General features: G+C 41.6%; 1 protein-coding gene across 1 annotated transcript in view; it reads right to left on the reverse strand.

The window, feature by feature from the left end:
- LOC139392042 (ephrin-A3-like) overlaps positions 1 to 14,002 on the reverse strand; it is a 92,977-nt gene that overhangs the window by 41,194 nt on the left and 37,781 nt on the right. The gene's annotated exons all lie outside the window — the stretch shown is intronic.

Genomic DNA, 14,002 nt, shown 5'->3' on the forward strand with positions numbered 1-14,002 from the left:
AGGAGTTGATAGGCTTGAAGTCATAAACAGCGCAATGCTTGACGCACAACGAAGAGCTGCTGGCAAAATGCACGAAAGTGCTGTTTGAATGAATGCTTAAGAGCCTGCTGCTCAGACTGCTCTATCAAATCATAGACTTAGTTATAACATAATAACACACAGAAATACGAGCCTTAGGTCATTAACATGGTCGAATCCGGAAACTATCATCTCGAAAACAAGACGTTTATTCTTTCAGAGAAATACGGAACCGTTCAGTATTTTATCTAAGGGGTGGCATCCATTAGTCTAAATATTCCTGTTAACATTGAAGGTTGTGCAATGTATGTCATAATTACGTACAATTTTGGCAAATTAGGCAGCCCAAACTGTTGCATATACAGTGCCTTGCGAAAGTATTCGGCCCCCTTGAACTTTGCGACCTTTTGCCACATTTCAGGCTTCAAACATAAAGATATAAAACTGTATTTTTTTGTGAAGAATCAACAACAAGTGGGACACAATCATGAAGTGGAACGACATTTATTGGATATTTCAAACTTTTTTAACAAATCAAAAACTGAAAAATTGGGCGTGCAAAATTATTCAGCCCCCTTAAGTTAATACTTTGTAGAGCCACCTTTTGCTACGATTACAGCTGTAAGTTGCTTGGGGTATGTCTCTATCAGTTTTGCACATCGAGAGACTGACATTTTTTCCCATTCCTCCTTGCAAAACAGCTCAAGCTCAGTGAGGTTGGATGGAGAGCATTTGTGAACAGCAGTTTTCAGTTCTTTCCACAGATTCTCGATTGGATTCAGGTCTGGACTTTGACTTGGCCATTCTAACACCTGGATATGTTTATTTTTGAACCATTCCATTGTAGATTTTGCTTTATGTTTTGGATCATTGTCTTGTTGGAAGACAAATCTCCGTCCCAGTCTCAGGTCTTTTGCAGACTCCATCAGGTTTTCTTCCAGAATGGTCCTGTATTTGGCTCCATCCATCTTCCCATCAATTTTAACCATCTTCCCTGTCCCTGCTGAAGAAAAGCAGGCCCAAACCATGATGCTGCCACCACCATGTTTGACAGTGGGGATGGTGTGTTCAGGGTGATGAGCTGTGTTGCTTTTACACCAAACATAACGTTTTGCATTGTTGCCAAAAAGTTCAATTTTGGTTTCATCTGACCAGAGCACCTTCTTCCACATGTTTGGTGTGTCTTCCAGGTGGCTTGTGGCAAACTTTAAACGACACTTTTATGGATATCTTTAAGAAATGTCTTTCTTCTCGCCACTCTTCCATAAAGGCCAGATTTGTGCAATATACGACTGATTGTTGTCCTATGGACAGAGTCTCCCACCTCAGCTGTAGATCTCTGCAGTTCATCCAGAGTGATCGTGGGCCTCTTGGCTGCATCTCTGATCAGTCTTCTCCTTGTATGAGCTGAAAGGTTAGAGGGACGGCCAGGTCTTGGTAGATTTGCAGTGGTCTGATACTCCTTCCATTTCAATATTATCGCTTGCACAGTGCTCTTTGGGATGTTTAAAGCTTGGGAAATCTTTTTGTATCCAAATCCGGCTTTAAACTTCTTCACAACAGTATCTCGGACCTGCTTGGTTTGTTCTTTGTTCTTCATGATGCTCTCTGCGCTTTTAACGGACCTCTGAGACTATCACAGTGCAGGTGCATTTATAAGGAGACTTGATTACACACAGGTGGATTGTATTTATCATCATTAGTCATTTAGGTCAACATTGGATCATTCAGAGATCCTCACTGAACTTCTGGAGAGAGTTTGCTGCACTGAAAGTAAAGGGGCTGAATAATTCTTCAGTTTTTGATTTGTTAAAAAAGTTTGAAATATCCAATAAATGTTGTTCCACTTCATGATTGTGTCCCACTTATTGTTGATTCTTCCCCAAAAAAATACAGTTTTATATCTTTATGTTTGAAGCCTGAAATGTGGCAAAAGGTCGCAAAGTTCAAGGGGGGCGAATACTTTCGCAAGGCACTGTACACTGACTCTGCGTGCAATAAACGCAAGAGAAGTGACACAATTTCACCTGGTTAATATTGCCTACTAACCTGGATTTCTTTTAGCGAAATATGCAGGTTTAAAAATATATACTTCTGTGTATTGATTTTAAGAAAGGCATTGATGTTCGTGGTTAGGTTCACATTGGAGCAAAGATACGCATTGCATCGATTATATGCAATGCAGGACACGCTAGTTAAACTAGTAATATCATCAACCATGTGTAGTTAACTAGTGATTATGATTGACTGATTGATTGTTTTTATAAGATAAGTTTAATGTTAGCTAGCAACTTACCTTGGCTTACTGCATTCGCGTAACAGGCAGTCTCCTCGTGGAGTGCAACGAGAGGCAGGTGGTTAGAGTGTTGGACTAGTTAACTGTAAGGTTGCAAGATTGAATCCCCCGAGCTGACAAGGTGAAAATCTGTCGTTCTGCCCCTGAAAGAGGCAGTTAACCCACTGTTTCTAGGCCGTCATTGAAAATAAGAATGTGTTCTTAACTGACTCGCCTAGTTAAAAAAATATTAAATAAAGGTGTAAAAAATAAATAATAATAATAATAATAATAATAATTGGCCAACTGATTTCCGATTGTTATGAAAACTTGAAATCGGCCCTAATTAATCGACCATTCCGATTAATAGGTCAATCTCTAGTTCAAAGGGCTAATGCCCACGATTACATTGATGCTAGTTTAACACACCTTTACACTCTACAGTCAATAAAGAACAAGGGAGAAAGAGGGGAAAGGGCAGCTGACCAGATCAAGGCTGGCTGGAGACTGGAAGTTAGACTGGGGAAAATAAATGGATGTCAAAGACTGTAGCATAGCTTCAACCTGTTTTTTCTGTCTCTCTCTGATTTCAACATGCTACTCACTAAATGTTGCAGTGCATTTAGATTTTGATTGGCATGTTGAATGCATGCGTATCCAGCGGAAATAATCACTCCAAGTTTACAGTGGTACAACCAACCAACAAAGCATTAGGGACTGCACTATTACATGGTAGAAAACAGTAATTATTTGTGACAACAGGTTAGTCATCACAAACGTCGACTTGGTAATTTGCACTCTAGCATATTGGCATTAGTAACACATAATCATCGGCATTAATTACAACAAGCAACCTGTAATAATGTTCCAAGATGGCACCGACAGAGGGCTGCCTCGCTTCAAGTCCTTACGAAACTTTGCAGTATTTAGTTTTTTTATGTATTATTTCTTACAAATGTTAGCCCAGAAAATCTTAAGTGTTATTACACTCAGCTGGGAAGAACCATTGGATATCAGAGCAACGTCAACTTACCAGGAATAGGACTTTCCCGAAGCGGATCCTTTGTCTGAACGACCCAGGGCATCTGAACTGATTCCAGAGGCTGACACAAAACAATGCTGCAGGAGAAAAGGAAGATGGCGCGATCTTCTGGTCAGACTTCGGAGGAGTGCACAGCACCCACCGCTTCCAAGTATATTACTCGCGAATGTCCAGTCTCTAAATAATAAGGTCAACGAAATCAGGGCAAGGGTTGCTTTCCAGAGAGACATCAGGGATTGTAACATACTCTGTTGCTGTCGGAGTCGGTACAGCCACCTGGATTCTTTGTGCGTCGCACCGACAGGAATAAACATTTCTCAGGGAAGAAAAATTATTATTGTAACAACATACAGGAACTCAAGTCCTTTTGTTAGAATTCTTCACAATCAAATGCCGAATGTATTATCTCCCAAACAAATTATCTTCAGTTATTGTCACAGCAGTGTATATCCCATTTTGCTCCTCCCTTCCAAAAGGCAGAAACTCAAACAGGATGTACCTATGACAAGGACTATTCAACGCTGGTTTGACCAAATCGGAATCCACGCTTCAAGACTGTTTTGATCAAGCAGACTGGGATATGTTCCAGGTAGCCTCAGAGAATAATATTGATGTATACGCTGATTCGGTGAGTGAGTTTATAAGGAAGTGTATAGGAGATGTGGTACCCACTGTGACTATTAAAACCTATCCTAACCATAAACCGTGGATAGATGGCGGAATTTGCGCAAAACAAAGCTTGAACCACCGCATTTAACCATGGAAAGGTGACTGGGAATATGGTTGAATATAAACAGTGTAGTTATTCACTCAGCAAGGCAATCAAACAAGCAGAATGTCAGTATAGAGACAAAGTGGAGTCGCAATTCAACGGCTCAGACACAAAACGTATGTGGCAGGGTCTACAGACAATCACGGACTACAAAAGGAAAACCAGCCACGTCACGGACACCGACGTCTTGCTTCCAGACAAACTAAACACCTTCTTTGCCCGCTTTGAGGATAATACAGTGCCACCGACGTGGCCCGCTATCCAGGACTGTGGGCTCTCCTTCTCCGTGGCTGATGTGAATAAGATATTTAAACGTGTTAACCCTTGCAGGGCTCCTGGCCCAGACAGTATCCCTAGCCGTGTCCTCAGAGCATACGCAGACCAGCTGGCTGGTGTGTTTACGGACATATTCAATCTCTCCCTACCCCACTCTGCTGTCCCTACATGCTTCAAGATGGCCACCATTGTTCCTGTACCCAAGAAAGCAAAGGTAACTGAGGTAAATGACTATCGCCCCGTAGCACTTACTGCTGTCATCAAGAAGTGCTTTGAGAAATTTGTCAAAGATCATATCACCTCCACCTTACCGGTCATCCTAGATCCTCTTTGAGTTGCTAACGACCCCAAATAGGTTCACAGACGATGCAATCGCCATCACACTGCCCTATCCCATCTGGACAAGAGGAATACCTATGTAAGAATGCTGTTCATTGACTATACAGTGAGGGAAAAAAGTATTTGATCCCCTGCTGATTTTGTACGTTTGCCCAATGACAAAGAAATGATCAGTCAATAATTTTGAAGGTAGGTTTATTTGAACAGTGAGAGACAGAATAACAACAACAAATCCGGAAAAACGCATGCCAAAAATGTTATAAACTGATTTGCATTTTAATGAGAGAAATAAGTATTTGACCCCCTCTCAATCAGAAAGATTTCTGGCTCCCAGGTGTCTTTTATACAGGTAGCGATCTGAGATTAGGAGCACACTCTTAACCTCTTACAGCTCCCCCCCTACTTTGTGCAATTTCCGCCTGAAGACATACCCAAATCTAACAGCCTGTAGCTCAGGCACAGAACCAATGATATGCATATTCTTGGTACCATTTGAAAGAAAACACTCTGAAGTTTGTGTACATGTGAATTGAATGTAGGAGAATATAACACAATAGATCTGGTTTAGATAAAACAATTTTAAAAAACATATGTTTTTTATTTTTGTATCGTTAAAATGAACAAGATAAAACGTACATTCAGAGAGGATGATGGGGACAATTTCAGTGAAAAATATAAGAGGGCAACAGTACATGTGCAAAGTTTCAGAATGATAACTTCCAAAATGAGTGTGCTACATGACATTGATCATGAAGTCACCCAGGTGTCCCACACAAGTAGCCCAAATGTACCCAAGTGGCCAAATTGGTGAAGGTATACATTTTGTAACACATAACTATATACAAAATACCAGAATGGTATTCTAACACACCCCCCAACCCCCACCCCCCAAAAAAAAAATGGGGGGGAAAAATAATTATTGATTAAAAAATATATGAAAAAAAATATATATATACATTTACAAAATAACATGGGTAACTATTTACATACTTTCAATATTTGGAAGACCCTCAGTCCTCTATCAAATCAAATCTATTATATAGCCCCAGCCTAAAACCCCAAACAGCAAGCAATGCAGGTGTAGAAGCACGGTGGCTAGGAAAAACTCCCTAGAAAGGCAAAAACCTAGAAAGAAACCTAGAGAGGAACCAGGCTATGAGGGGTGGCCAGTCCTCTTCTGGCTGTGCCAGGTTGATATCACAGTGGTTGTAGAGGGTGCAACAGGACAGCACCTCAAGAGTAAAAATGAACAGTTTATGGTTCCATAGCCGCAGGCTGAACAGTTGAAACTGGAAAAGCGGCAAGGCCAGGTGGACTGGGGACAGCAAGGAGTCATCATGCCAGGTAGTCCTGACACATGGTCCTAGGGCTCAGGTCCTCCAAGAGAGAGAAAGAGAGAATTAGAGAGAGCATACTTAAATTCACACAGGACACCGGATAAGACTCCCATTCGGAGTCAGTGTCACTGTGAAATAAAATGTTCAGTTAGAACAGATTCACATATGAGCCCTTTATCAACAGGTATAATAAACAGATATATATATAGAGAGAGTTGAAGGTTGAATATATTAGGTTGAATATATTATTATATTATTATTACCTGCTAGATCTACTGTCTCTTTTATATTATGACATTTCAGCTAGATCTACCGTCTCTATTATATTATGACAGACCAGCTAGATCTACTGTCTTTATTATATTACAACAGACCAGCTGTATCTACCTTCTCCATTTCACTTTGGCCATTGATGTGGTCCTGCCCTCTCCTCAACAGCTTCAAATAGGCTATTTCATGTGGGTTGGGGTGGGGTGGCAGACACACGCATCTCACATTTCATGACATTACATGTTTATATATTGCTTCAAAAATTTTTTTTTTTTTAAATCACAAATAATATTTTATATTATTAATTTCAAACAAGGGCATTAGCATGATAAGAACTTACCAGTCCAAAACGATGTCCTCTCCCGTTCAAAAAATATTCCTCCACAATCGCTAAATGAAGCATCCTACAACAATCTCTGTCTCACTTTCCCAATCAATTTATTCTAAAATTGTGTGTACATCTGTATATCTAGACTTAGATTTAGCTTTCCCTGACTTAGTCGCCATAATGATTGATATATAAACAGCTGAATCTGCGCGTTCACCAAACAATGCAGTGCGTAATATGTGCTTCTCTTTCCGGTATGAAACTTCAATAGCGAATGACTCTCGTTACGCTGGAGCTTACTACATGGGTTGGTCTTGCAACACATAAACATGGCGTATTGCCGTTTAGCTCAGCTCATTAGCCTTTTACCCAGCTAGATTTCAAGACAATCAGTGGTCATTGGGTTAAAAGACAGTCAATCAACGAAACAGCGGGCAAATCATTGGTGCACAATGATGTCATGACTTGTTGTCTTCAAATCGGTTTATTTCAGTCAATACATCCCGCGAAATGGCCCATCACGTTTGATTGTGTTACAAACAAACCAGTTGATTGCAGTGAAACCAAACATGACTGGAAAAGTCACGTTCTGTGTGGGTTATTTACCTGGAATGTGTCGTCGAAAATGGAATGAGACGGAATTCACGACACAAGCGGTTCACAAAATGATTTGTGTTAGGCTATAAAAACGGATTTTATCAAACAAAAGATCATTCATTGTGTAACAATGAGCATTGGAATTGCAAACAGACGAAGATCGTCATAGGTAAACTATTTATTTTAATGCAGTTTGTGATTATGTTACACCTGTGCTGGTTAAAATAGATTTTTTTATGGGGCTCTATGCTCAGATAACCGCACCGTATTCTTTCGCAGTAAATCCTTTTTTAAATCTGACAACGCAGTTGGATTAGCAAGATTCTAGGCTTTCGATACGTGAGACACTTGTATTTTCATGAATGTTTAAGGTTAGGTTAGGTTCCGTGCGCAGAGAGGTTAAAAGGAGTGCTCCTAATCTCAGTTTGTCACCTGTATAAAAGACAGCTGTCCACAGAAGCAATCAATCAATCTGATTCCAAAATCTTCACCATGGCCAAGACCAAAGAGCTCTCCAAGGATGTCATGGACAAGATTGTAGACCTACACAAGGCTGGAATGGGCTACAAAACCATCGCCATGCAGCTTGCTGAGAAGGTAACAACAGTTGGTGCGCTTATTCGCAAATGGAAGAAACACAAAAGAACTGTCAATCTCCCTCAGTCTGGGGCTCCATGCAAGATCTCACCTCGTGGAGTTACAATGATCATGAGAACGGTGAGGAATCAGCCCAGAACTACACGGGAGGATCTTGTCAATGATCTCAAGGCAGCTGGGACCATAGTCATCAAGAAAACAATTGGAAACACACTACGCCGTGAAGGACTGAAATCCTGCAGCGCCCGCAAGGTCCCCCTGCTCAAGAAAGCACATATACATGCCGGATGAAAGTGGATGAAAGTGTTGTGGTCAGATGAGACCAAAATGGAACTCTTTGGCATCAACTCAACTCGCCGTGTTTGGAGGAGGAGGAATGCTGCCTATGACCCCAAGAAACCATCCCCACAGTCAAACATGGAGGTGGAAACATTATGCTTTGGGGGTGTTTTTCTGCTAAGGGGACAGGACAACTTCACCACATCAAAGGGACGATGGACAGGACCATGTACCGTCAAATCACGGGTGAGAACCTCCTTCCCTCAGCCAGGGCATTGAAAATGGGTCGTGGATGGGTATTCCAGGATGACAATGACCCAAAACACATGGCCAAGGCAACAAAGGAGTGGCTCAAGAAAAAGCACATTAAGGTCCTGGAGTGGCCTAGCCAGTCTCCAGACCTTAATCCCATAGAAAATCTGTGGAGGGAGTGAAGGGTCGAGTTATGCCAAACGTCAGCCTCGAAACCTTAATGACTTGGAGAAGATCTGCAAAGAGGAGTGGGACAAAATCCCTCCTGAGATGTGTGCAAACCTGGTGGCCAACTACAAGAAACGTCTGACCTCTGTGATTGCCAACAAGTGTTTCGCCACCAAGTACTAAGTCATGTTTTGCAGAGGGGTCAAAAACTTATTTCCCTCATTAAAATGCAAAGAAATGTATAACATTTTTGACATGCGTTTTTCAGGATTTTGTTGTTGTTATTCTGTCTCTCAATGTTCAAATAAACCTACCATTAAAATTATAGACTGATCATTTCTTTGTCAGTGGGTAAACGTACAAAATCAGCAGGGGATCAAATACTTTTTTCCCTCACTGTAGCTCAGCATTCAACACCATGGTACCCTCCAAGCTTATCAGGTGGTCCTGGGTCTCAACCCCACCCTGTGCAATTGGGTCCTGGACTTCCTGACGGGCCGCCCCCAGGTGGTGAGGGTAGGAAACAACAACTCCACTTCGCTGATCCTCAACACTGCGGCCCCACAAGGGTGCATGCTCAGCCCCCTCCTTGTACTCCCTGATCACCCATGACTGCATGGCCATGCACACCTCCAACTTAATCATCAAGTTTACAGACAACACAACAGTAGTAGGCTTGATTACCAACAACGACGAGACAGCCTACAGGGAGGAGGTGAGGGCTCTCGAAATGTGGTGTCAGGAAAACAACATCTCACTCAATGTCAACAAAACAAAGGAGATGATCATGGACTTCAGGAAACAGCAGAGGGAGAACCCCATTATCCACATCGATGGGACAGCAGTGGAGAAGGTAGAAAGTTAAGTTCCTCGGCTTACACATCACAGACAAAGTGAAATGGTCCACCCACACAAACAGTGTGGTGAAGAAGGCGCAACAGTGCCTCTTCCTCTAGGAACAGTGGGTTATCTGCCTTGTTCAGGGGCAGAATGACAGATTTTTACCTTGTCAGCTCGGGGATTTGATCTTGCAACCTTTCGGTTACTAGTCCAATGCTCTAACCAATAGGCTACCTGCCGGCCCCTTTAATAATGTTTACATATCTTGCATTACTCATCTCATATGTATCTACTGTATTTTATACCATATATTGCATGAGTCTTTATTGAAGACTCATCTCTTCAGTAGGTCCCATGATTGGCCCAGGAGTGTGAAGGTGAACGTAAAGGCACCGGAGCAACGAACCGCCCTTGCTGTCTCTGCTTGGCCGGTTCCCCTCTCTCCAATGGGATTCTCTGCCTCTAACTGGCTTACTGGTGCTGCCTCTAACTGGCTTACTGAGTCACTGGCTTACTGGTGCTCTTTCATGCCGTCCCTAGGAGGGGTGCGTCACTTGAGTGTGTTGAGTCACTGACGTGATCTTCCTGTCCGGTCTGGCACCGCGTGGCGTCTGGCACCGCGTGGCGGAGATCTTTGTGGGCTATACTCGGCCTTGCCTCAGGATGGTAAATTGGTGGTTGAAGATATCCCTCTAGTGGTGTGGGGGCTGTGCTTTGGCAAAGTGGGTGGGGTTATATCCTGCCTGTTTGGCCCTGTCCGGGGGTATCGTAGGACGGGGCCACAGTGTCTCCCGACCCTTCCTGTCTCAGCCTCCAGTATTTATGCTGCAGTAATTTATGTGTCGGGACGGCTAGGGTGAGTCTGTTATATCTGAAGTATTTCTCCTGTCTTATCCGGTGTCCTGTGTGAATTTAAGTATGCTCTCTTTAATTCTCTCGCTCGCTCTCTTTCTCTCAGAGGACCTGAGCCCTAGGACCATGCCTCAGGACTACCTGGCCTGATGACTCCTTGCTGTCCCCAGTCCACATGGCCGTGCTGCTGCCCCAGTTTCAACTGGTCTGCCTGTGGCTATGGAACCCTGACCTGTCCAGGACCTTCTGTTTTCAACTCTCTAGAGACAGCAGGAGCGGTAGAGATACTCTGAATGATCGGCTATGAAAAGCCAACTGACATTTACTCCTGAGGTGCTGACCTGTTGCACCCTCGACAACCACTGTGATTATTTTATTTGACCCTGCTGGTCATCTATGAACATATAACATCTTGGCCATATTCTGTTATAATCTCCACCCGGCACATCCAGAAGAGGACTGGCCAGCCCTCACAGCCTGGTTCCTCTCTAGGTTTCTTCCTAGGTTCTGGTCTTTCTAGGGAGTTTTTCCAAGCCACCGTGCTTCTACACCTGCATTGCTTGCTGTTTGGGGTTATAGGCTGGGTTTCTGTACAGCACTTTGCGACATCAGCTGATGTAAGAAGGGCTTCATAAATAAATTTGATTAATTGATCTTGCCTAAGCCTCTCTGTCATTGCTCATCCATATATTCATATATTCTTATTCCATTCCTTTACTTAGATGTGTGTATTTATTTATTTATTTGATTTGATTTAATGCAATTAATTTATGATCAAAAACAACATGAGTCATCCATCAGCAGTGTTGCAAAAGGCACCATTTTCCCTACATAATGCACTACTTTTGACCAGAGCCCTATGGGTCCTGTTCAAAAGTAGTGCACTATATAGAGATTAGGCACCATTTGGGACGCAAACAAATCAGACCTGACCATGCCAGGGAGTTTGTCGGTCTGAATGCTTAGGTTCCATCCCAAATGACACTCTATTCCCTATATAGGGATATCCATTAGAAATACCTTAGTAACCCAACTGCTGCTTCCAATTCTAGACTATGGTGACATCTATTAAAACAGCTTACTTTGCAAAATAGATGTAATTTATTACAATCTTTGCAGATTCAATTTTTGGAAGCTATAATAAGACCCAAAAGTGCACAATGTATGGATCCCTAAATTGTCTGTCATGCAAACAGAAGACAACTGCATCATTACTAATTTATTTTTAAATGTATCAACTTAAATGTCCCTGTATATACAGTACTAAGGAACAACTAACTTTAAAAAAAATCACACTACCACTTTCAACAACAGCAGCAATTACACATTCCAAGGGTACATCATGAGGTGAGAGTAAGATTTTTCAAATACAAAAGGCCCAAATGACTGGAATCATCTCCCTACAAAAATCATGGCATTAAAATCACACAATGAATTCAAGAAAGCCCTTTTTCAAATGTTAACAAAAAAAATATTTGTAGAAACATCACCATGTGAAGACATTTGTCAATATGGATGTGTGTATAGTACCAGTCAAAAGTTTGGACACCTACTCATTCAAGGGTTTTTCTTTATTTTTACTATTTCTTCATTGCAGAACAATAGTGAAGACATCAAAACTCTGAAATAACACATTTGGAATCATGCAGTAACCAAAAAAGTGTTAAACAAATCAAAATATATTTTATATTTGAGATTGTTCAAAGTAGCCACCCTTTAGCTTAATGACAGCTTTGCACACTCTTGGCATTCTCTCCACCAGCTTCACCTGGAATGCTTTGCCAATAGTCTTGAAGGAGTTTCCACATATGCTTGTTGGCTGCTTTTCCTTCACTCTGCAGTCCAACTCATCCCAAACCATCTCAATTGGGTTGATGTCGGGTGATTGTTGAGGCCATCTGATGCAGTAACGCTATCACTCTCATTCTTGGTCAAATAGCCCTTACACAGCCTGGAGGTGGTTTGGTTCATTGTTCTGTTGAAAAACAAATGACAGTCCCACTAAGCACAAACCAGATGGGATGGCGTATCGCTGCAGAATGCTGTGGAGCCATGCTGGTTAAGTGTGCCTTAAATTCTAAATAAATCACAGACAGTGTCACCAGCAAAGCACCCCCACACCTCCTACTCCATGCTTCATGGTGGGAACCACACATGCAGAGATCATCCGTTCAACTACCCTGCATCTCACAAAGACACGGTGGTTGGAACCAAAAATCTCAAATTTGGACTCATCAGACCAAAGGACAGATTTCCACCGGTCTAATGTCCATTGCTTGTGTTTCTTGGCCCACGCAAGACTCTTCTTATTATTGGTGTCCTTTAGTAGTGATTTCTTTGCAACAATTTGACCACAAATGTCTGATTCACACAATGAACTTATCCTCTGCAGCAGAGGCAACTCTGGGTCTTCCTTTCCTGTGGAGGTCCTCATGAGAGCCAGTTTCATCATAGAGCTTGATGGTTTTTGCGACTGCACTTGAAGAAACTGTCTTAAAAGTAATGATGGACTGTCATTTCTGTTTGCTTATTTGAGCTTTTCTTGGCATAATATGGACTTGGTATTTTACCAAATAGGGCTATCTTCTGCATACCACCCATACCATGTCACAATACAACTGACTGGCTCAAACGCATTAACAAATGAACTTTTAAGAAGGCACACCTGTTAATTGAAATGCATTCTAGGTGATTACCTCATGAAGCTGGTTGAGAGAATGTCAAGAGTGTGTTCAAGGCAAAGAAGAGCTGTCATCGAGGCAAATAATTGTTACTTTGAAGAAGCTAAAATATAAAATAAACTATTTTTTAGTTACTACATGATTCCGTGTGTGTTATGTTATAGTTTTGATGTCTTCACTATTATTCTACAATGCAGAAAATAGTCAAAATAAAGAAAAACCCTTGAATGAGTAGGTGTGTCCAAACTTTTGACTGGTACTGTATATTTTATAGATACTTAGTCTTATTAATTGTATTAGTAGTTGTAGCAGTAGTTTGTATTATTTGTAGGACTATTAGTACTTGTACATCAACTTTTTTATGCTGTTAATGTAATAAAAAATAGATACTTTTTATTCAACAGTAGTTGAATAAATTCTTGTAATTGTTTGTATTTTTTAAACATTCTTGAAAACAAGATGGTGCATCTTAAGAGAATTCACCTTGCAAAATGTCAAGCTTTTAAAAAAAATATATAGTGCAATACTTTTGACCAGGTTCTATAGAGCACTGATCAGCAGTACTGCACTATAATAGTAAATATAGTTCTAATAGTTCTAATGCTCCCATCTGGCAATGCTCAGACCAACAGACTCCTAAACAGCTTATATTTAAGCCTGTTAAATGGCTAACAACTACACAAGGTACTAAGTAGAAACATACAGGGTTCTTCGGTTTGGCCCCATAAGGGGAACCATTCTATGGTATATGGTAAATGGTTCTACCTAGAACCCTCTATGAAGGGTGTTAGGAATCTCCTGGTTTACAGGCCACATCAGGCCTGCAAGTCACATTATGCTAGCTTGCAAAGTGATGTGTAATTCCTATTGAAATCCAGCCAGAGTTAGGATATCCAACAAGTGGAATTGTTAATCACCCGGATCCTGCATTCAGAATGACTGCCAGGGTAGGGAAGATTGAATACTGAGACAACCTCAACCTCAAGACAACCTATAGGGAGAAGGTCAGAGACCTGGCCGTGTGGTGCCAGGACAACAACCTCTCCCTCAACGTGATCAAGACTAAGGAGATGATTGTG

Source organism: Oncorhynchus clarkii, chromosome 32 (genome assembly GCF_045791955.1).
Source record: "Oncorhynchus clarkii lewisi isolate Uvic-CL-2024 chromosome 32, UVic_Ocla_1.0, whole genome shotgun sequence".
In the NCBI taxonomy this organism is placed as follows: domain Eukaryota; kingdom Metazoa; phylum Chordata; class Actinopteri; order Salmoniformes; family Salmonidae; genus Oncorhynchus; species Oncorhynchus clarkii.